At 36.6% G+C, this 25101-nt stretch overlaps 1 protein-coding gene across 50 annotated transcripts in view; it reads left to right on the top strand.

Annotated features, from left to right (window-relative positions):
- ANK2 (ankyrin 2) overlaps positions 1-25101 on the top strand; it is a 689728-nt gene that overhangs the window by 445064 nt on the left and 219563 nt on the right. The window lies entirely within an intron of this gene.

Here is a 25101-nt window from a genome sequence, read left to right on the forward strand (position 1 = left end):
TTGACTGATGAATGCCTTACTTCTGCCTGGAAGTGTATTTTCAATGTCTATGTCTCTTGCTTAATTTTAAATGTCGTGTGTATTTTGTAGGGAAAGTAGGATTTTAAAATATTTTGAAATCAATAGATTAAAATATTTGAGTATAGGATTATACAGAACTGAGCTCTGTGTTACAGTTGAAGAAATCTTTTGGTAATGACAAATGTATCAAAACATTTAAATCCATGTGTTGCAGCCCAAAAAGTTTATGAAAGGTTGTTATTTCTCTAGAACCTCTACGGTGAGTATACAAACTGAACATATAAATATATGTAGCTTAATGCCTGTGAACTTTCAAAGGAAAACACTGGCCAAATACTAATAGAAATAAGTAGTAGGAAAGGATAAATGAATATTTATTTTCTACCCTTAGTCATGAATAGTTCATTGGGTCTTCATGGAGGCATTTGCTTAATAGTAAGACATTATTTGGGGAGGTTGATTATAAAGGCTCATTAGTACAATACTCCCGTTTTTCTTGTCTAGATGCTCAAGCAGTGTGTCTAACTACCATGGCATGTGAGTCCTCTTTGATAGATAGGTCTGGACAACCATGGCGTGCAACACATAGAACATAGCCAGGCAGCTTTCTCCCCAGCCTACCATGAACAGTCACACCTCTTCTAAGATTGTTGTTCCTGTGGGCACCAGACTTTGCCCATTAACTGATCTATTCTCATGCTATGCACCATTTATTTTAAAATCACCTTAACTGAGTATTTTTCAGATTATCTCGATCAGCTGGTTGCCAGATGAAAACTTACTAGAAGTGTTTATAAATTATACACTGGCTTAGGCTTCAAAAAATAGCTATTAACAGCCAGATTGTAATGAAGCCCCCATCTTGCTTTTTTATTTTAATCACTTGACCCTCTCTTCAAAAAAGCTGTGGGGAAGCCCCTGCTTTAGTAGTTAACCAGTTTGGGGGGATTCTGTATGCACGTATTTGTCTTCAAAATAAGTAGGAGTGCACAATGGCTAAATTGTTTTATTCACGTTGCATTTCAAAATCCAATCCGATGTGACAGAACATAGAATTAGCCAAATGGCCCCTTAGGCTTGCTTTGGCCACCCTACACTTCTGTCCTCATAGTCTCTTTAATGTCAGTCAGCGACATTTATTGAGTGCCCAGTTTGTGTTGGGCATCGTGTGGAGTAGCCTTCGGAAAGCTATGCAAGCTGTTAGCACTGTTTATTAAAGAATGTTGTCCTTTATGTACCAGAAGTCAAGAGGCAGCAGTCTGGAATGAAAATAATAGCTGGAAGGAATGTAAAATTAAATTGGTTAATTGATGTTTGTGGGCACATGAATAGCTTGGCAATATTCATTTTGATTAATCTGTGTAAAGCATAAACAGTAAAAGTCATTTATATTGACCCCAATTAGAAAAATTATGCCACATGTCCATATAGGGAATTTAGTGTAGATCCATAAGTTATGCAACAGTTTTCCTGATTGATCAGTTATAAACAGGGCCAATTTGTCAAAATCATGAAGTGTTTAACTTTTAGTCAAATAAATTGTATTGAGTGTACCCAAACATGGAAGAAAATGGCATGCTGCCTTGCTTATTGCACAGAATGTTCCAATTTTCTTTCCACAGGTCAGTAATTCCCAAAGACAGGAGAACTTGTCCTTGGATTCATGTGACTATGTGGGCATCGAGAATTCTGCATGCAGTAGGGATAACCAAACATTAATTTAATTAGATAAACGCATTTGAGTGAAACAATCAGTCTCGAATTATAGCTGCCATGATCAAAAACAGGGAGAAGGGCAGACAGTAATCAAAGCAGATTTCTAAATTCAGCAAAGGTAACATAGATCTTACATATTAATGATGATCTGAAAAATATGAAGTATTGACTAAATATCACGTTAAGATAGTTTTTTTGCACATGATAGTTTAGATTAAGAGAAACTCTACATGACCTTTTTAAATTTGTGTGATATTCTTGAATAACCTTGAATCTTGGAAGAGAGAAAAAAATTTAATTCCATGACTCTGAGTGAAACATTCTGATTTGCCACTTTAAAGACTCATGGCAATTTTTTTCAGTCTTTTTAATATGATAGCACTAGCCCTTTAAGAATAAATTAATTGGCCGGGCCCAGTGCCTCACACGTGTAACCCCAGCACTTTGGGAGGCCGAGGCAGGTGGATCACTTGAGGTCAGGAATTCGAGACCAGCCTAACCAACATGGTGAAACCCTGTCTCTACTAAAAACACAAAATTAGCCAGATGTGGTGGTGCACGCCTGTAGTCCCTGCTACTTGGGAGGCTGAGGCAGGAAAATCACTTGAACCCAGGAGGCAGAGGTTGCAATGAGCCAAGATTGTGCCATTGCCCTCCAGCCTGGGCAACAAGAGCGAAACTCCATCTAAAAAAAAAAAAAAAAAGCATACATTAATCAAAACATTTGAAGGAAAATAAAACAGTTGATTTGCAAAGACTTGTCTTACAAAGTCCTATAAAGCTGTCCTGCAAAGCCAGTTTGGGAGAGTAAGAATGTTTCCAGGCGACAGTTAGTTTACAGTTGTTAGTTTACATGTAAAAGATGTGGCAGGGTGTAAGTGAGGCTAATACTCAGCAAAGGTGGAATAAGAGTGAAATGGTCCTCAACTTGAAAAACAGCTCCTGGATATCAACAAAGAGTATGTCACAGTGGTGTTTTCATCCTCCCTGTGAGTCTGCCAGGGAAACACTACTGAGTAAAGCCAGCCCAGAGAATGAGAAACCATGTGATTCCTATCCTTTTTGTCCCCATGCAGATGGACTAAATAGGTGATCACCTTCAACTATGGCCTTGTGTTAGGTGTGTGTTCAAATGTTACATATTCTGTGTCATAGAAGTGAAAAACTTCAGAGCTGGAAGGGATCCAACAACCATAGAATCTAATTTTCTTTTTTTAAAAACAGGAAAATAGAAGCTCAGATTTGATAAAGGTTACAAAAGTCCACACAGACAAATTCATAGTGGAATCAAAACCCGGGATTAGTAAACCCTAGCTAAGAGGTCTTTTCAAAACTGCACTTCAGGAGTTGTGATCTAAGCCTTTAGGTTAAATTATAGAACTGAGGCAGTTATTTCTTCTCCAAGATGTTAGTTTCCTGATGGTTCTGTAATCATGACTTTTTATTTAAAAGGTGAAATTTAAAACTGCAGTGAATGATTTTTAGATTTGCTGTCATAGGGACTTCAGCAGCAACTTTCAGAAGATTAAAGTTGAGAAGCTAGCCTTTGTTCTTAGTCCTTAATCGCTTTTCTCTTATGATGGATTTGAAACGCAGCAATACAGATGAAATAACAACAGTAAAAGTGCCTGGGAATTTAAGAAGACATTGCAAATATGTCACGTCATGGAGGCTTTGAATTTCACTTTCTAAGTCATGTATCAAATTCAAGTATCCTGCTCTAAGTGTGGTCAAACATGCAAATATTTGCTTTCTGAGTAATTTGCCCTAATGACTTTGAAGCATTTTTGAAAAACAGTGGTGACATTGTTCTGCCCTGGCAGAAAGCATATTCCTTGTCAGATGTCCACAGAGATCCTGACTGTCTACTGGCAGATTATTAAAGGATGGTGCTGCATTGTATTTGCTAAGCTTTCCTTCAGTTTGACAAAATGTTATGTATATAGGTTGTCATATCACCCGAGCTTCTGTGCCAAACCTGTCTGGCAGCCACTCTTAGTTAACCACTGGAAGATAGAACTAGAAACGTTTTAACTTCTGCAGTAAGGTCCTCTTCTGCAGACCCCTTACACTTTTATTTTTTATTAGAAAGTATCTGATCATCGGCAAAGTTTGAAGTGATCACACATAGGCAGCTGCTCGTTGGAAATTCTGTTTTCACAGCTATGATGTTTTCCAGGTTCCAGGTTGGTAATTTAAATCTATTCAGCCAGAAAATAGGAAATTTCAGCCATCACAGTAGCACCAGGTGTTTGTATTTGCCTTTCCTTGGCCCTTCCCTGTTTGAGCACTAAGCTTTAGCAGTGGGGTTCAGGGATCACTACATGGCATATTTGGGACAGTGCTAATCATAGGAGTATGGATATTATATTCATCAAGCAGAAAGTTTCTTTATTGGAGAAAGCATGAGATGATTTCCCCGAGATGAAGAAAAAGAAAGAGGGGTAGAAGAAAACAAATACCTAGTCATTTAGGGAAGCGTCTTCCAACAGTTGTCAGCATGTTACTTGGTTGGTTCATACTCTCAGTGGTATTTTCCTTCTTAACAAAGCATTGTAATTTCTTTTCTAGGAAAATTTACCCCAAATGGTGTTAACCTTTTTTTCAAAGGCCAAGAGGGAGATTTATTGAAAATCTGGAAAAGAAATTAAATATTTGTCATACTTAAATATGTTTAAAATTATTAAATCTGTTCCTGTTAATCTGCAAAAAAAAAAAGATGTTTAGGTCAGTGTAGTCCAGTTAAATATTGATATTATGAACTGCGTCCCTATCTGTGGTTGCCTTTTATTCATTTACCTCACAAACATTTAATACTATTGTGCGTATTTAGGTATGGGAGGACGTCGGTCGGAGAAAACAGGCATATCTTGCAAAGAGCGAGAGCCGATAGTAGTCGCAACCTTATTCAAGACGATATTAACACAAATTAAGGGACTAATAACAAAGGTGTAATGAAGACTTGCAGGAGAAAGGAAAGCTTTAAGATGAGCTTTGTAGACATTGAACATGGACTGGTGGAGGAGGGGGAAGGCATGCTTGGCGGAAGAAGTAAAATTAAAGGCATGGCGGTGGAATGGGTAATGTATTAATGAGACAGAAAGATGACAGTAAACAATTCGAGATGTTAAAGCACAGCAAAATTATCCATCTAGCACCTAGGGGCATCTCCTGAATCTGCTGTAGTTAAATATTCCTTTTCCATGTGTAAGTACAGAGTTCCAGACCTCAGCTCCAGAATGAAGTGAGGAGGCTAGAGATAATTTTTAGGATTTACAACCAGTGTTTTAAGTGGACATAATTCTATTTTGAAGATTCTATTGAATGTTTTTAAAATAGTACACTAATTCCAAAAGTGGGCATGAGGGAGTGCATCTCTTTCAATAGCTGGAAAAATCTTGGTTGGCATTCTTTGTTTTGGGTTTATATTCTGAATAAAATAGTTTCTACATATTCAAGAAGAAGCATCTATTGTAAGACTTTGTGGACCACAGACCTTCTCCAGGTTCTAAGAACCTTATAGAAGGAGACAAAAAAGTTAAAACCACATCTTTGTAAAAGAATTTATAAACACACCATTAAACATCATAGCCTACTTAAATCCTACAGTACATGGTTCAAATATGTGGAAAATTTGTTGAGAAACTACCATATTATGATGAATCGTTAGTCTATATAAAATTATTCAGGCAACATGAAAGGCTTTGCTTGATGTATCCCAGCCAACAGTCTAATCTTGTTACTGATTTTGAAGCATCATCTTTGTGAATACTTTCACTTAAAACTTTAACATTTAAAAGGTTTAGATTATGTTCCTTTTAACATGAATGGAGAAATGAGCCCCCTTCCATTGTTGTCATAATGTTTTTGGTTCAGTCAGTAATTTTTAAAACATGATTTTAAGAGATGCCTTCACCTATAGCTGGGAAGTTAAAGTAATTTCACTGAATACTGGCAATGCCTCTCAGAAACTGGATTGTAAGGATGGGAACTTTATAATAAGCAAGATACTTAGGGCTCATAAACTCTGGAATGAAGAGTTATTCAAAACCAGATTGACAAAAAAGCAGCGTGGGGCCCTGTGGAAAGCAACAATACAAAAATGTCCCTCTCGGATTTGAGTGTTTAGGGATTTGTGAACTCAAATCTGAGAAAGGTATTTTAGGAATGTTATTTTTAATTTTAAAAAAAAAAATGGCAAATGGTTTTTAGCTTTAAAAAAAATGACATATTGGAAAGGAAAATTCTGGTCTATCAAATGTAATATGGTTAGTTTCTAAATATCTTCCACATCCTGTTTTCCCCAAATAATTGCTTCCAATTCAATACTTTTTTTAGACATTTAATATTTAATTTATAGCATGTGGATGGATAATACAAAATCTAAGTCTGGACCCTGCACTGAGTAGTTTAAAATGATTTGCAAAATAAGCTGTATATACATGCAAATAACAAATGACGAAGGATAGGACTAATATTCAAATAATTATATATAATAATATTTATATTAATATATTTCATAGGGTTTTAAAACTATACTAGTTAAACTATATAATATATAAAATTTTATATATATAAATATATAGTTTTAAATATATATATATATATATATATATATATAGTTTTAGAGGAAACCCTAATGGAGGAATAAAGCTTAATCCATGTTAGTCCCTCACAAAGCTTTGACTTTGATCATAATTAGCTTTATACAGCATATCTAATGTATATTTGCTATGCTCATCTCAGTGGGAAACAATTTCTTTCAAAAATCTGTAATATGATTTCAAAGATTGGAGGTGTTGAAAGCCATCTTAATTATTGTTTGTAAAGCTGGGGAAAACATTTTCAAAATACTAAAAATTAAAATGAATTATAAATGAATCAACATGTTTGCTCTTACGTGGCACAATCATGAATAATGACAAACTACACAATTATAAAAACCAAAACTTCTATACCAGTGTCAGGTGAGCCATTTGATGGATGTGTTTCCAATGAATATTACATGTTAAAAGAATGGTAAAAGGATGGCTAATTGTTTTATGTAAGAATAATGAGAAAGATAGTATACATAAGCCAAGTAGTTTCCACTTGGTTGAAGCAATTACAAAAATAATTTTTATCTGTTTTGCTGATAAAGCAGATTCATTAAAATATTTAGTATTGTGTGAATAAGAGACAGAGAAGAGGGAAATAAAAAGATTCAAAGGCATTCATTGAGTAATGCAAAAATTCTCATATGTAGAGACATTTTACCCAGCAGGAACTTAAGTCCATGTGTGAGGCAGGCTGCTTGCATGGTGAAAAACAAAACAACACCGCCCCCTCCCCTGCTCTCTCTCTGCCTCACCCCCCTCACTCCATTGACATGCATAGCTGGCCTGGTAGGTGTAAAAATAGACTGGCAGCGCCTGCACTGGAAATGGTCACTGAATGCAGCCTGCAGTTGCCGGGGGTTTTGAGTTGTCTCTGACACCAGCAAGCCAGCTAGCAGATGGGGAGAACTGGTGAGGGGCGTGGAAGAGAACTGAGCAGAGGAGCCAAGGATCATCTTGATGAATTGCCCACATTAGTGTACCCCTGGGAGCCCTGGACAGAGTGCAGAGGGCAAGGACGGGCCCACTGACAGCAGGAACTGTAGAGCTGAGATGGGGAATGCAGCCCTCTGCTCTTCTTGCCATGCGGATAAGAGCATAAGAGCACAAGGAAACATGCAGGAACTGGATAAAACCCCAGACTACTATGGCTGTAACAGTGAGGACATCAAAGAACCTGGAGTGTGGGTAAGTTTTAGGCCACAAAGGAGGAGGAAGGGAGGATGGTGGCATAAGAATCAACAGTAGACCTCATTGGTGAAACCTCTAAACTTCCTGGAAGGAAGTTGACAGAATAAAGCCAATGTGATCAAACCACCTGACTACCTCTGATCAAGTGGCATGCTTTTGCTTCCTCTTCATGTTACGCAGTGCCACATGTTTGTTTTTACTCGGTTGTCTTTAACTCTGAGCTGACATTTGGGAATGAGCAATGACGCTGTCTCTTTAATTTGGAATTTTGTCCAAAGGTGGACATACGTATTATTATAGAGTGACTTTCAGCAGTATTGCAGAGATTCACTTAACGTTCCGTCTGTCAAATTCTTTCGCCTATTTATTCATGTGTAGTTCATTTCTCACTAAGTCACAGAGCATTTTTTTAAGCATATGCTCACTTAGTATCCCAGCTCCAGCCTAAAAAGGTATTTTCCTCTAATATTTGACTAACTTCAGTGAAGAGGTCCTTAAATGCTTTTCTTGTTATGATGATAATAGTTTGTAAAAAGGCTTAAACTTAGTTAAGCAATTAAGTTGACTTTCAGATTTTAATAATTCATAGGCATGATGTGTTCCTTAAAATGGGTACAAAGGCTTATTGTGATTTTTTTTTTTGGCCAGGAATCTCTGAAATATTTGGATTTTCATATTTGCTGGAAAATAAAATTTATCTTTTATCTGTCAGATCCAGGAATTTGACCTTATTGCAAGTTATTTATTTGCATGAAAATAAAGAGCTGTTTGCATGGTTTGGCTGAAACTATGAAACTAAGATATGTAGGATTTCTGAGTAAGAGAGGCAGAGGCGTTTGTACTTGTTATGTACTTGCCTGATATTTCCAGGAGTGAGAACAGAGTCTGAAGCATAGGAGGTGGTGCTCTGCTCTCTTTGGCTTTTACTCTGACCTGGAACAATGTCATCATTTCTTAGCACTGAAACTCTGTCAGACCATAGTGAAACTAAAACTAAAACTAAGAATTTATCAACAAAAACAACATGAAGGGCAAATATTTGCAGTTGGCAGTGAACAGAAAGCCCTGTCATGAAAAAGAGGACAGTAGTTCGGGCATGGAAGTCACGGTAGTCAAAAACAAAGAAAGAAAAGGTGGGGAGGGAGGCAGTCCCGGGGAAGGGAGATCACCCACCGTTAACAACTGCACAGGCGAGGTTTGTAACCAAGAGCAGTAACGTTTCTCCTGGATTATGGTTTCCACTACCCACATCCACCCAGGAGAGCCACTCCGGACTTCTCAGAGCAGTCACTTCTAATGCAGCTTTCTGAACTGAGGGGACAAAAAGTATCATTACTACTAATTCAGGTCCACAAAAATGAGTGTATTTTTAAAAATATACAACCTCATTTCTCTGAATTAATTAATATAGCCTGTTAGTCATTTAATAAAATCTTCTGCTAAAGGTTTTATAGACTGGAGCATATCATGATTGGTGTGACATTGGAAAGGTGTGGTAGAGGTGGAAGTGGACCTGTTTTCTACCTTCAGAAGTGATATTCTGCCCAGAATTTTTCCACTTTGGCCATGGAGAAAAAGCAAAAGTTAATGTTTAACTTAATACCAAGCATGACTTAAGCAAAATATGTGATTCTAGATAGTTTAAGTTGGACTTTATGTCTTCCAAATGAGAATGTAAGACTCACAAACATATGTCAGGGTTTTCCTCTGAAATTAAGTTGGCTTTTACGTAAATCCTTAAAGGACCAAAGATCTGCTCTTATCACAATTGGCTTGGCAGCTCCAAAAAAGAGGAAGCATGCAGGACAGGAGAGAGTGAAGAACAAAATTCAGCTGTTTTTAAATTTTTATTTAGTCCTTGTAATGCTTCTAAATTTTTAATCACAGAGGGGAAAACTGCATCATCTCATTATTTTTCCATGTTCATGTATGCAGATGACTGGTGGGTGTATTCCAAGTTCACTTGTGAAAGAAGCAGCTCTTGGAGATGCCTTATAGACTTTGCCCTGGATCCTAGGGTAACTCTGACACGAGTCAGCAAGGCCTTGTAGGGTCCAAGTAGGCTCCAGAGAGAAGGATGCTTGACCATGTTTTGATAAAGTGCTATTTAGAACAGCATAAAAAATGTATCTTTATTTTATGGTCTTCTTTTGGCTTGTATTTTTGTGATGACATCATTTATAAATTTGCATATTGGTCTAAGTATACTCTGTATTTTTCTTGCACTGAGATCATGTATTTCTATTGTGGTTTCCATAGCGTAACAAATTAATTTGCTTTGTCCCAAGAGCAAAGCCATAAATCTGATGCTTTAATATAGACATTTTTTAGGTTACCTATCCTAGCTGATTTTCAAATTATCACATCCTTCTCTTTTTACCAGTCTACTCTCAGAGATTTTTATTTTATTGCTTCATTTGTTTTTAACAATTTTTCCCAATTGTAGTAGAGAATTTCAGGTTTTTCGTATGAGCTTTTTCATTTTTCTATAAATGTTCTTATTACTTTAGACCATGAACATGAATTCTGGTCTTATTATGAAAACAATACTTTTCTTCTAGCTGACTCAAAAGATAGTAAGTCAATCAGCAAATGTTCACTAAGCTAGGTATAGTTTTGAATGCTGGTAATTTAACAATGACAAGACAGAGTTCCTGTGATATCGGGAGACAGACTTTCAGCATATATATGGGGGGATGAGGAAGCATGGTGCCTAACTGAGAGGGGAATGTACTGGGAATGTTCAAGGGACGGAAGGATGGTTAGCATGACTGAAATGTAGTGATCAAAGAAGAGGACGGATGGCAACGAGGTATGAGAGGCAAGCATGGGCCTACCTTGGCAAAAGTTTGATTTCTTCCTGAACATAATTGAGTCTTGGAAAAGGATTTGGGATTTCATTAGAAGCACAGTGGGAAGCCTCTGGAGAGCTCTAGACCAGGAAATGGTAGGACTTCATTTATGCTTTGAAAAAAATCTCTCTCCCTTTCTCCCCGTCTCTTCCTCCCTCCATTTCCCCCTCTCTTTCCTTGGTGAAGGATGAGTTGAGAATGCAGCAAGAGAAAAAGAAGGGAGACCAGTTTAACTGGTTTCAAGGTTTGCAGCCCTGAAGTGAACAAGGATGGAGGATTGAATTAGGATGTTAACAATGGAGGTGACATTGTAATCAGATTCAGGATGTATTTTTGTTTTTATTGAAGGATTTTGGGGAGATTATAAAAGAAATAGAGGGGTGTGTGTGTGAGAGAATGAGTGAGATGATTCCTTATCTATGAAGCATATCAGTATGTCAAAAGAGTTCAGTTAAACTTTCCTTCAGCTTTGAACTCTAAAAGAATATAAATTAGTTTAAATGGTATAGTGTTGTCTTCTGTAACACTTTTATAAAAGATAAGGAAATTTTGTTCATATGGTTAGTTTTGATATTAACCCTAATAAGAGCCAAAAGTCTAATGGAAATTACTCTGGTAGAGCATTTCAAAAAATACAAAATGATGTAGGATGGTTATGGAACTTTTAGATGATTTATTTAAAGATAAAGGCCTGGCATGGTGGCTCGCATCTGTAATCCCATCACTTTGGGAGGCCGAGGCAGGCAGGTCACTGGAGCCCAGGAGTTCAAAATAAGCCTGGGCATCATGGCGAGACCCTGTTTCTACAAAAAAATACAAAAATTAGCTGGGTGTGGTGGTGCATGCCTGTGGTCCCAGCTACTCAGGAGGCTAAGGTGGGAGGATCACCTGAGCCTGGGGAGGTGGAGGCTGCAGTGAACTTTGATCATGCCACTGCACTCCAGCTTGGATGAGAGTGAGACCCTGTCTCAAAAAAAAAAAAAAAAAGAAATATTGAAAGAAGAGAAGACATGGCTTTCATTCTCTAGGAACTTACAATCCAGTTTTAGAAACAGGGCTTACCCACATGTAATCAATTAACTATAAAAGGTAGTAGAGAATTCAGTGGCTGCATGAGTGATGAAATGAGCCACTATACGATGCCCAAGAAGGAGGGGATCAGTGCAGGCCTCAGTGCTCTGGGAACACCTTGTGGACAGAGCTAATATTTAGCTGATATGGTGCAGATCAGCTGTACCAGTTGTTTACAGTTTGAATTGCTTTCACACAGGCTAATTAAGCAGCTGTTCCTATGAACCCACCAAGCTTCCCCTTCTGAGGCTAGCAGGACCCCATCCTCAGGATTTCCCAGCCTACTCCCATCCTCTAAAGAAGCAAACAAAAGAATAATGCCTGGACTCTCAAGGGGCTTCCAGGACCACCTCCTTCTAGTGCTGTGGCCAGTGTCCATTGGGAGTGGTTGGTGCCTGAGCTGAACTAGTTGTTAAATATTTTTAATATCCGTCCTGCCAGTGGAGAAAGTGGAGCCTGAAGCAGATCTTGGAAGCAAAATACAATCTGGGTTCCTATTGGGAAGAAAGTACACTTGTGCCTTCAGTAAGCATGTATTCAGCCAGGCACGGGCCTACCAAGATGAGTAGGACATGCAAACTTGGCTTGAAGGAGTGTAATCCAGGGATGGCCAAAGCAGGACTTTGAATATTGTGTTCCCATGTCCTGAGAAAGCACAGGGGATTATAGAGTACTTCAGGATGACAACTCAGCCTCAGAGGGTGGCAGAAAAGTCAAGTCCCGAAGCATTATGGGAAGTTCACACACTCAGTATTGGACTCATTAGAAAGACTGGGAAGCAGTGGCTATAATACCATTTCTATTGGACATTTGTGGAACCCCCAAAATTTGGATGAGGCACATAGGCTAAGATTATCAAGAGATTCATAAGTCAAGATTTAGAATTTGAACTATATACTAGTGAAAGGCCATTGACCAAAGGCTGTTTTAGGAGAATCAATTAGGTTGTAGTCTGCATATCATAAGCTCTATTTTCTTTGAAGTTCCTAGGTACTCAGTAAATATTTGTGAAAAAAAATGAATGAATTAACGACTAGGAAATCACCCAAAGTAGCAAATCGATTTATGGGAATTTTCCCACTACAGGTGACATGCCCCCAGATGAAACCAGAGGCCACCAACATTGAAAAGGTGATGGAAGCACAAAAACACTTCTAAAAACAGTAAAGACGTTGGTAACTAAGAAGTTTTAATTATAACCTTCTGCTCAAAAAAGGAATGTACCCTTACTGCAATTGCACACATTACTGGTTGTCGTAGTTCATTTGTGTAGCTACAAAAGAATACCCGAAGCTGGGTAATTTATAAAGAAAAGAGGTTTATTTGGATCACAGTAGTGCAAGCTGTACAAGAAGCATTGCACCAGCATCTGCTTTTGGTGAGGGCTTCAGGAAGCTTCCACTCATGGAGGAAAGGGTAGGAGAGCTGGTGTGTACAGAAACCAGGGGGAGGTGCCAGGCTCTTGTTAATGATCAGCCATCAGGCGAACTCCCACAGGAACTAATACAGCAAAAACTCATTCCTTATTACCAGGATGGCACTAAGCCATTAATGAGGGTCCACCCTCATGATCTAAACACCTTTTATTAGGCTCTGCTTCCAATATTGGGGATCAAATTTCAACTTGAGGTTTGCAGAGTCAAATATTCAAACCATAGCATTGGTATAAAATAGATGTATAAAACATGTTTGCTCTAGAAAGTAGTAGATATTTTCTTGAATTGTTATTCTCTATATCAAGTTGTACATAAAATGCAATGGTTACATTTTAAAGAAATTTGGTGAAGGTAGGCTGGGCGCCATTGCTCACACCTGTAATCCCAGCACTTTGGGAGGCTGAGGTGGGGGGATCACTTAAGCCCAGGAGTTCAAGACCCCTGGGAAACATGGTGAAACCCCATCTCTACAAAAAAAAAAAATTACTGGGTGTGCTGGCACACTTCTGTAATTCCAGCTACTGGGGGCCTGAGGTGGGAGGATCACTTGAGCCTAGGAGGTGGAGGTTGCAGTGAGCTAAGATTACACCACTGCACTCCAGCCTGGGTGACAGAGCGAGTCTCTGTCTCAAGAAGGAAAGAAAGATTACATTGTAATGTTAAGCATTATCTATTTTTTTTTTTTTACAATGAGGTATATCCAAACCAAGTATTTGTATTTACTTGAACTATGTAATAACTTTTGAATAATATCTTTTCTGCTATATTTAATAAGATTAGTTCCACTGTCCCTATAGTGACTTTTTCAAGGTCACCTGTGTGATGATGGAGCTGGGAATACTCTGGGGAGAGAGTCCTCTTTTCAGCTGTATTTTGCTTCCTTCCCACACAGACATCTGCTGTGCCTCTTACTCACTTTTAGTTGCTGTTTTGGATTTTATGCCCCTTTAGTCAAAACTTATTATGCCACAAGATAGATTTATTTGTTTCCTGAATTCTTTATTTTTATTTAAGGTTTCTCTGTGAAATCTTAGGCATATTATATCACATTTGATTGTCAAAATTTTAGGTGTTTGATTTTTCAAAGCTGACCTTCATATCATATTTGTGTGGGCTTATGTGACTATAGTAAAACTTTTTTGTGCCTTTCTTTAATACTTGCTTATAAGAAGTATACGTGTAATTCCAGCACTTTGGGAGGCTAAGGCAGGATGATCACTTGTGCCCAGGAGTTTGAGATCAACCTGGGCAACACAGGGAGACTCTGTCTCTATAATTTTTTTTTTTAAGTTTGATAGTGTGCACCTGTGGACCCAGCTATTTGGGAGGCTGAGCTGGGAGGATAAAGGCTGGGAAATTGAGGCTATAGTGAGCCCTGATTGCACCACTGCACTCCAGCCTACGTGACAGGGCAAGATGCTGTCTCAAAAAAAATAGTAAAAATATTACAATGATTGACAGAAGTGTAATCATTTCAATGGTGGCTTTGAGCTAATGAATTGTTTCTTAAAGCTATGTGAAAGCCAGCTGTGTAATAGTACAGATTATAAATTGAAACTGTGTTTTTGATGAGTTTAAGTGTTGCTGACATACAGTTTATTTAAATTTCGGTCTATTTTTTTTCTGTACTCTTTACCTTCCTCAGTCATCAATGAGTTCCAAAAGGGGGCTTTGAAGTAAATCATAGATTCTGTTTGACACTGTGGGAATTTCCATATTCTAGTACAGCAACTCTATTAAATAAACACATTGTGTACTTAAATTGGATCTCTCACAAATCACAAATAATATATTAGAACTAGAGCTGAAGTATCTTTCTATTTGCTACTTTTGTGTCATACCTTTCTAGATTATTGGCTTTCTGAAGGATATTAGAAAGCATCTTCTAAGATACCTAGTAAAACAGAAGTACATAGAAAAATTTGTGAAAATCTTTCCTTTTTGAAAACCACTGGTTGTTACATATGAACTTTTCCCCAGAGTTACAAAAGAAAAAGATTATTTTTCAGGAATAAAAGACAATTAACAATTTTATATGAGTAAGGTATATATTTCACAGATTTGTCTATACCATCTATAATACATAATCATTTAAAAAATGGCTTATGATATTCAGCTTTTTATGCATTCTTACAGCATACATTTTGACAGATGATTAGTGATGACATAGGATAAAGTGTACTTGGGATTGTGTAATAAATACACAGTATGAAAAGTCTAGTTAATCCTTTATGTCAGCGCCTCCCAAAGTGTATTCTGTGAACTACCACATCAGAAGAATCGCCTGGTGTGTTTTTAAATGATGTAGATGGTTAAGCTTTACTCCAGACCTCCTGAGTTAAAATCTCAGAGGTGAGAGCCAAGAATATTTATTTAACAAGATTAAGCATAGTCTCTAAGTAACCCTTAAGTGCACTTAAGTATGATAACCACTGCTTTGTGTTGTAAGAGGCTGACTTTACTGAAGAGTCAGAGCTGAATATGTAACATCAGCACATAAGAGCATAAAAGTAAAAGAAAACCCTTCACATTTTATTAAGCTTCTTCTTATCCAGGTTAATTCAGTGTATTGCCAAAATTCTATTTAGAGGCAATTAAAGTAGCTGAGACCACATGGGACATGTGGGAATGGAGGATACTCTGCCAGCAAATGAGCCCTTCTGCATTTCTTATGCATCACCTTAAAAGTAAGAAGATGTCTGTGCTGTATCACAATGAAGTTTTAAACCATAGCACTTAGAATAAATTTAAGTTTCACTTCCAAAAACTAATAATTACTGTGTACCTATATAGAGTCCTTTTATTCATTGTTTAACCTTGTCACTTTCCACTGGAAATCCAAGGACTAAGGTACTATAAGACAATGTTATGAAAATGTGTCCCCAAATTTTTTAAAAGTCAGAATTTCATTCCATTGTTGAGCCGTCAGCTTGAACAGCAAGATTGTTCTGAATGATCTGATCCTTCCTTGGAATTGAAGGCTAGTACAATATCTTGGCTGAATCCCACTCTCCTGCTTAAAATGTCATGTAGCACATGCGAGATGATTAACGAAATTCTTCTGGCCTCATTAAAAGTTCTTAATATATTGACTAATGTGAAGTGTATCAAATATTAGATACTCTATATTTTAAAATTATATATAAATCTGTAAAATTAATTATTCAATAAGTTTATTTCAAGAAAGTAAATAATGAATTCTGTAAGTCTACATGTTCTTTCTTCTTGTTTTATAATATATACATAGATTGAAGAATCAGTCTTTTCTCTGGTATTGATTTGTCATACCCACCAATCAATTCTTTAAAGAATTAAGCTGTGATCTAGATGGACATGCCAATTGCCATTCTTATTTTAAATGTAACCCATGCAGTTACAGCTACATGCCAAAACCTACCCACGGACATTGTCAACTAATGGACTGGGCTGCTTCCTGGCCCATCTTGGTCTTAACCACTTCATCTGGCATTGGGAACAGATCTATTCTACCTAGGATCACAAGATAATTTAGAGGTGGAAAACAAGAAGGAAATAAAAAGTAAAGGCAGTAAACACATAAAAGAAATGTATGAATGTCTATAGCAAATTCCATATTAATTATTATCAATAATAGCTATCATTTATTGAGCCCCTATTATCTGCTAGATTCTGTAATGGCACACTGCATACCATTTCATTTACTACTGACATTAGCTTTGTGAACTGAATATTAAAATATGCCTTTATTGGATGCCTACTATTCCAATACACTGTTCTCAGCGACTTATATGTATGACACAATCCAATCCACAGAATTCTGTACATTTTATATACTAGGAAATTGAGACTTTTTTTAGTTCAGTAATTTCCTCAAGGTCTCACAGCTCATGGCAAGTGATAGAACCAGGATTAGAAAGGCAGTTCTAAGCCCATTTTATAATGCTGGCTCTTTAAAGAAAGAGATACCTAAAAAAAGGAGACATTGGAGAAATTTAAAGTGGGTTCTAAGATTTTCCACAATTGGAAAAAATTGCTGACTTGGAATATTTCAAGCAAGATTGTTACTTATGACCCACACTAAAATACGTTTTAGGAAATTAAAAAAATTAAATGGAAGAAAAAAGAAACAATTTTTAATTAATAAATCTATAAGAAAATGAGAAATATTTCATTGACTTCAGGGTTGGAAAGCATAAAATAAATGGAATAAGGATCTAAAAGTGGAACTTCATACTTTTTGATTTCTATAACAAGCTTGAGAAAATTTTCAAAAACAGTGACAAAATGTTATCCTTCTATATAATATTAAAAAATACTTTTGAAACTCTAAAAGGACAAAAAGTGTGAATAGACAAATCAAAGAACAAATGTGGTAGACAATAAATATATGACTAAGTTTTCAAACTCTTCAAAAACAAAAAAGGCAAACCAAAACCACAATGATCTACTTATCAACTAAGCAAAGCAATCTGAGTTTATGATTGTGTTGAGGTGGTCTCTTCGGCAAACATTCTTTTCAGTTAGCAACTCTTCGGCAAAAATGTCTTTTCAGTTAGCAGCTTTCAATGTGTACAATGTGTGCCAAAAATCTACATTCTTTGACACTGCTAATTCACTTTTAGGAATTTAAACAATGGACACAATCAAGACAGGGACAAAGATGTACATTCAGGAGTTTTTACGGTAGCGTTGCTTAAAATAATGAATATTAAAGGCACCAGTTTTGTACAAATGATTGGGAAATGTTAAAAACAATGATAATCTATCCATTGACTATTATATGATATATAAAATATCTTTTTAAACTTTTGAGTGGTATAGGCTATACTAATTTTGTAATGTTTATTTTTAAAAGTGAAACACAGAATATTATTTCAACATCATGAAAGCATTACCTACACAAATGTATAGAGTATATGTAGAAAAATTCTTTTTTTGTTTGTTTGTTTTTGCAACAGAGTTTCACAACCGTAGCCCAGGCTGGAGTGCAGTGTCATGATCACGACTCACTGCATCCTCTCCCTCCCAGGCTCAAGCAATTCTCGTGCCTCAGCCTCCCAAGTAGCTGGGACTACAGGTGCACGCCACCACACCTGGCTAATTTTCTGTATATTTAGTAGAGATAGGGTTTTACCATGTTGCCCTAGAACTCCTGAGCTCAAATGATCTGCCTTCCTTGGCCTCCCAAAGTGCTGGGATTACAGGCGTGAGCCACAATGCCCAGCCTTAATGTAGAAAAATTCTTGAAGAAAACACATCAAAATATGCAGTGTTAAGTTTGATTAATGGGATTATGGTTGCTGACCATAATTTTGTTTTCTTTTATAGTCATTTTCAAATGTCCTATATATATATTATATATATATAAAATGTATGTGTGTGCGTGCACATTTTCACAGTAGAACATGAAATCATCATATATAAAAATATATGTGTGTGTGACACACAAACAGATTTGTCTACTTCCGTTACATAAAGGCTAGGGAAGGCTATATTTTACATATATATCCTTTTTAAGAGAAGGGAGATTATAAGAGCAAAAAAAGGCATTGAAAGGACATAGACATTTTGTAGTTTTGTACAAATACTTTTACGAAGTAAGTATTTCTATGTTTCTTAAGGTTTATAACCTAAATGATTTTTTTTAATAATCCATGCTTTAATAGCTCTTCAATCAATTTGAGGGAGAAAACATTATGGGTTACATTTCTACTACTTAGTTTTTACTGTGAAAAGATTTAGTGTTATAATTTCTTAAAGGTGTAATCAACATTTAAACAGCAAGTATGGTGATTAATTAAGAACAGCTGAGAGAAGTTTCATCTGTCTTGGAAGGGGTCCAGGTTTAAGTCCCACTCAAGGAGATATGTCAATATCAGCTAGTAACAGTCTACATGCTGTTATAGAAACAGAGGGACAAATGTTGTCTTTGAAGCCTACCATTGCTGTGAAGCTTAAAAAATTTTTTTTCTTTGCATGTTAATCCTGATAATTTTGATAGAGATATTGCTCTAGATTCACCTACTGAGTATAATATTGATACAATTTTGAAATAATATAACCATACCCTTAAAAGTCACAGCTCTTGGGTTAGCAACATTAAAAAAAAGAAATCTTGGTATTCCACAGGTGGCAATGCCACATGGTTCAAACTTTGGGCCCTGCCCCTAACCAAAAAAGGGAATTGAGCATCAAGGCAGATCAGAACATGAGCGTTGAGCCAGGAATGTGACTGCAGTAGCTTCATCCCAGGCAGGAAGCAGCAGCCATTCCTATATGTCAGTCAACAGTGGAAAGGTATTTAGCACCTTTGGGAGAACTTGGGGAAGTAGTAATGAATGGTGGTAATGAATGGTGGTCTCTGTGGTAAGACTTACCAGTTACCAATTTCAGGTCTGCCACTTCTTACCCCAAAATATACAGATGAATGATTTAACCTTATGAGGCCTCAGTTTTCTCATTTGGGAAGCTTAAGAAGATTAAATAAGATTATAAATGTGCTTGGAATATAGTAAAGTTAGCTATTAATATTGTGGTAAAAGGTGTGAGAACAAAATATATAAGGTGCAAGGTCTCATTCATTCCCTCAAGGAGCTGACAGTCTATTTGAATAGCCAGAGGGTATACACACAAAAGCAAATTGTATATTGTAGAGTCTCTTGAGTAGACAGATGACTTAAAAGAAAAAGCAAGTTTAGATGGCATGTAGCCTCCTAATTTGATGTTATGTCAGTCCATGTTGTGTAAGAAAAAATTTAAACATTTCAATGAGGAATCACTGAAACTGAATAAATACATACGAATCATGTAAAAATGAAGAATTGCCTTGCTTGCTCAATGCACCTTGTAGCAAGTGTTCATCTTAAGACATAGTGAAAACCACTATAAACCCAATCAAAACACGTATAATTAATTCTCTTACTTAAAACCATAATCAGAAGAGATGGCTTTTGGTCAGACCAAATCTTTGTAATGACTAGAGTATTAGTACAAAATTAACAGTTATATCTATGAAAAAGATACTATCAGTGGAAGAAGCTCAATTACTAATATATCCTATGATTATCATATGTGAAAAAAAATAAACCAAATCTAAGTGGAGCATCTCCAGCTGAAGAGAACTTATCTTGTAGGAATGCCACAGGATTTCAAGGTAGACCCAAGTTCTCACCACGCTGCACATTACATGCTGGGCTCCCATTTTGAAGGTTGCCAATGAGAAATGGCACAAACTAAACACCTTTTATTTGAAATTCTTAACATCTCGTAGTTTCACAATCTTGCCCTTTAATTACTGAGACAATGGTAGCCTGCTACCTTGTTCTTAGTCAAGGTTAGAGATGAGGTATCTATGGTGTTGATTTGGCATTTCAACTAAGTTAAATTTGGTTAATGAACAAGGTCTTTCTGAGTACAGTTTACTGCTTTGCCAGAAAAAGTTCTGTTATCTTTTCATATATCCCAAAATAATCTAACTCTTCAAGTGATTTTTGAAGTTTATTTTTTGAGTAATTAAAGCTAGCATAATCTATATTAACTGTCAGCTTTACATAAAGAAAGATAAGGTAATGTCCTCCCTAAGGTTCTGTTATCATAGTAATCATCATTATTGGCTGATATATTTTAGGCACTGAATTAGGTTTTGGGTATTCTAAGAATTATAAGGCATGGTTTCTACCTTCAAGTAAATTGAAATTTTGTTCTGGAAATGGGATGTATGACTTCCTCTCTCTTTCTCTTTCCTTACACACACACACACACACACACACACACACACACTAGTTTATATTATATTACAGGTAGATATTTGTATAAAAATGTATATGTAAAATGAAATATATAGACTCCCTATGACTGAAGAGAGATACATTTTATGTCCATAGTAATTATAAAGAAAACCACCTTTCTCCTTCGTATCTTGGCCAGTATAATTTTGACATACCAATGATTTCTTTAGAAGGTTAATTGATCTTACTGTAATTACAGGGGATATTGAAATATATTACTGCATGTTTTACATTAAAAAATACTAAGTAGTCAGTAATTCCCCTTTCATGGATAATTTATACAATAATTAAAGTTTATATATTGCTTCACATAAAATCTTTTCCTCACAGAGAAAAGTAAAATTATAGTTTATTTCTTTATTTTTTTTTCCTTTTGTTGAGATGGAGTCTCGCTCTGTCACCCAGGCTGGAGTGCAGTGGTGCGATCTCGGCTCACTGTAACCTTTGCCTCCCGGGTTCAAGTGATCTCTTGCTTCAGCCTACTGAGTAGCTGGGATTATAGGTGCCCACGACCACGCCTGGCTAATTTTATATATATATATATATATATATATTATTTTTTTTTTGTAGCACAGACGGGGTTTCACTATGTTGGCCAGGCTGGTCTCAAACTCCTGACCTCAGGTGCTCAGGTGATCTGCCTGCCTCGGCCTCCTAAAGTGCTGGAATTTCAGATGTGAGCCACTGCACCTGGCCTATAGTTTATTTCTAAAAAAAAGAGTACTAGTGTTCCTATGTAGTTAGTATCAGCAAGAATCTAGTTTCTTTCTGTATTTAATTTATTTAGTAATGTCATAATTGTCATTTATCTATTAACCTAATTAAAGTTAGAGAATGTCGAGCTGCAGAGCCTGTCTAGTCAAGTGTATTACTAAATTCATTAGTCATCCATGACTTCAGCTGTATGATAGTAATGATACAGACACACTTTACTCATTAACCCTTAGAAAGAGTTAAGCATTGTTTGATTTTATTGTGGATATTTGATAGAATTATAAAGGAAACTTAAAAAAATTAATAAATAGAGACAGGGTCTCACTATGTTGGCCAGGCTGGTCTCGAACTCCTGGAGCTCAAGTGATCCTCTTGCTTCAGCCTCTCAAAGTGCTAGGATTACAGGCATGAGTCACCACATCCAGAGAGTAAAGGAAACTTTGAAAAACAAATTTAATCTCAGGCAATGAGTTTCAGGTGAATTAATAAGAGCAGATATAAATTTTGCTAATCAAGGTTTGAAACCAAGTGTTAAAATTTAGTAAGTCTGCAAAAAATTTACTTGATCCCCCAAATTTTCACTGGTTTAATTCATATCGAGCAATGCTGCTTGACGTTCCTATTGGCCAATTTCACCCTGTTGAACATCTTCCCTTATATTGTTTCATTTCCAGAAATACTTCTCCATCTATTCTGTGTCAGGTACTGTGCTGACAGTGGAAATAAAAATGAATAAGTTATGGACTATTTCTACCTTGGAGGGCCAGGCCAACTGGGGATATAGACATGTACACAGATGAATTTGGACCCCACTTGAGCCATGCACAACATCTAGCACAGTGCTATGCTTCTAACTCATTGTCAACACATATTTATAAATGATTGTATGTTCAGGGTGTTGGGGACCCCGGAGTAAATGGACTTGGTCAAACTTGAGGGTAGGTTTAAGGCAGGGTCCTGAAGAAGCTATCCTTGCCTCTGGGAAATAGACTCACAGAGCCCACTTAATACAAATTCCTGTAGAAGTCAAATAATAAAAGACAACTAGTAAAGAATTCTTCATTGTTCCTTAAGCCTGGCTTAAGCCTGACTTTTCTTTTAAAAGAAGATCTTGGGCATCTGGGCTAAAGTTTAGTTCCATGAGATGAATTAACTAACCTTGCTTTTGTTTTTAGTTGTGTTTAAATCAGGAATTTCCTTACTTTTCAAAATTCTCTCTAGAGTTGATGCCAGTACACTTACCCCAACAAATCAAGAATTTGTTTTGAAAGCTGCCTCAGAAGAAGTTCAGATATTCTTTGAAATACAGTAATAACTACCTGGATTTTTATTGATGGAGTTCCAACAGAAGAATTTTGTAATATAAGCTAAGTTTTTTTTAAAGGCAATGCAAGCTACAAATACTTGATTTGCTCATCTTTTTTCTACTCCATGTGCTATGTACTATAATTAATCAAACACCTACCTTTTCAGCCAATCTTCTCTTTTACATTTTAGTGTAAAATTATGTAAGTGCTATACCTTGCATAGAATTCAAATTGAATAGCCCAAACATTCCTGACAATTACAGTTCATAGCACAATGGTAAATTTAGAAAGTTACAGCAGGTCACATCCAATGAGGATAAAGTGGCCTCTCAGTTGTGCCCTGGTCTTATGGGAAAAATGAGAAAATGTCAGCTGCATGATATTAGTATTCTGAGCTCATGAGAAAACTCCTGTACAAAATTTTGTTTTAGTCTCGTGTGTGTGTGTGTGCATGTGCGTGTATGCACTGCAATTCCTTATTTTATTCTCACTGCCTGGTATTTCATTAAATATGTTGATGGGTCAGCATTATTCCCTTCCAGGGGCATTACAAGAGGCCCTTCCTTATTCCTAGTACATTCATGAGCAGAGAAATGGGAAGGAGTGAAGCAAAATCCAGTGTCTACAGAAAAACCGGGCCATCTCCCAGAGGTCACTGTATGGCCTCTATCTTTAGTCCATGCCCATCTCTTGGACTTTTTAGCCTTGCATTTTTAATTCCCTACTCTACAGTGACAGCACTTCAAGTTCAATCCGGTCAAAACCAAACTGTGTTCTTCTCTCCAATTTTAGGGTATTCTGTTCCCCTAAATTATTGATCTTTATTGAAAGTGTCACTTATTACACGCAAAAGCTAGAAGTCTCCAACTTTTCCCTAGTTTCTCTTTTCCATAAACTTTCAAAGTCAATTTCCCCAAGTTTTACAGCTTTTTTTTTCCTATATATGATTAATACTTTGTTTTCACATGTCCCTGATGACACTGCTTATCCTCATCACATGCTAGAGTGGTAATTTTAAAATGGACATTCTGATCTTGCCTTTTCCTGTCTTTTACTTATGGTGTAACACTCAATCTCACTATCAGGACATACAAAACATTAATGGTCTGGGCCCTTCTTTACTTTTAGAATTTTACTTCTTTCCTGTTTCCAATATGATCTTTATAACTCACTTATACTGAATTTATAGTTTTCTCTATACTATGTTCTTTCGTGCCCCTGTGACATTGCACTTGCTATTCCCTGGGCTGGCTATGTTTTCCACCTGACTTACCAGCAGGAACCTTTATCAAATACTATATTGCAATCTCTCTTCTAAACGTAAATAGTAAAATAAGTTTGTAAAACAAACAAACACCTATTGCTTAGACTACTGCCTCTACATGGATCTCCCTGGGTCTACTTTTCCCACTTCTGTTCCTGGTCTATCTTGTAGCTAAAGTTTTTGTTTTGTTTTGTTTTGTTTTGTTTTGTTTTTATACTTCAAAGATCATAAAATCTTTGAGGGGATGAATCATGTTTGTTTCTTCTACATTCAATCCCTAGCATCTAACACAGTGCCTGGTACATAGTAGGTACTTCAAAAATATTTCTTTGATTCTCATCTCAGCTAAATAACTCATTGTTAAGGACAGATTAAATTATTTCAACTATTTATCATAAAATAACCTGCTGTTTGACTGATTTATTTTTGCTTGACAAATTGAAAGCTATAATTTTTTTCCAGTATGTTTACATATTTAGATAGATACAGCTAGATCCTTCCAGTAATTTAATCAAGTCAACTCCGTGAGTTAAACTGGGAAGCAATTTTCTTCTTATACAGTACACATATTACATATTCTTTAGTCTCTTAAAAAATTTTACATTAAAAATATTTGCTGACACTGTTGTGCACCACTGGGCTGGCATGATGGGAGTGAGAAAAGGCATGCCAAATACCTTTATATATATCTTTTAGTATAATGCTGACTTATTAGAATTGGAATTTTTCCTTCTAAAGCTCACCATTTGCACTCAGTGTCCATGTAAATTGTCACAAATATGCAAAAGATGCTGAAAGCTGTGCATCCCCATTTGTGACCCACATACTTTGGAGAATGGGGTGAATGAGTAAGTTCTCAAAAATTATATACACATTAGAAAAATGGGCTTTTGTCATCTTACAGATGGCAATGAACTTTTTTAAAATAAAAAACCAAGCTTTGGCCGGGCACGGTGGCTCACGCCTGTAATCCCAGCACTTTGGGAGGCTGAGGCGGGTGGATCATCTGAGGTCAGGAGTTCGAGACCAGCCTGACCAACATGGAGAAACCCCATCTCTACTAAAAATACAAAATTAGCCCGGCATGGTGGTGCATGCCTGTAATCCCAGCTACTCCACAGGCTGAGGCAGGAGAATCGCTTGAACCTGGGAGGCGGAGGTTGCAGGG

The sequence above is a fragment of the Nomascus leucogenys genome, chromosome 18, assembly GCF_006542625.1.
Source record: "Nomascus leucogenys isolate Asia chromosome 18, Asia_NLE_v1, whole genome shotgun sequence".
NCBI classification, from domain to species: Eukaryota; Metazoa; Chordata; class Mammalia; order Primates; family Hylobatidae; genus Nomascus; species Nomascus leucogenys.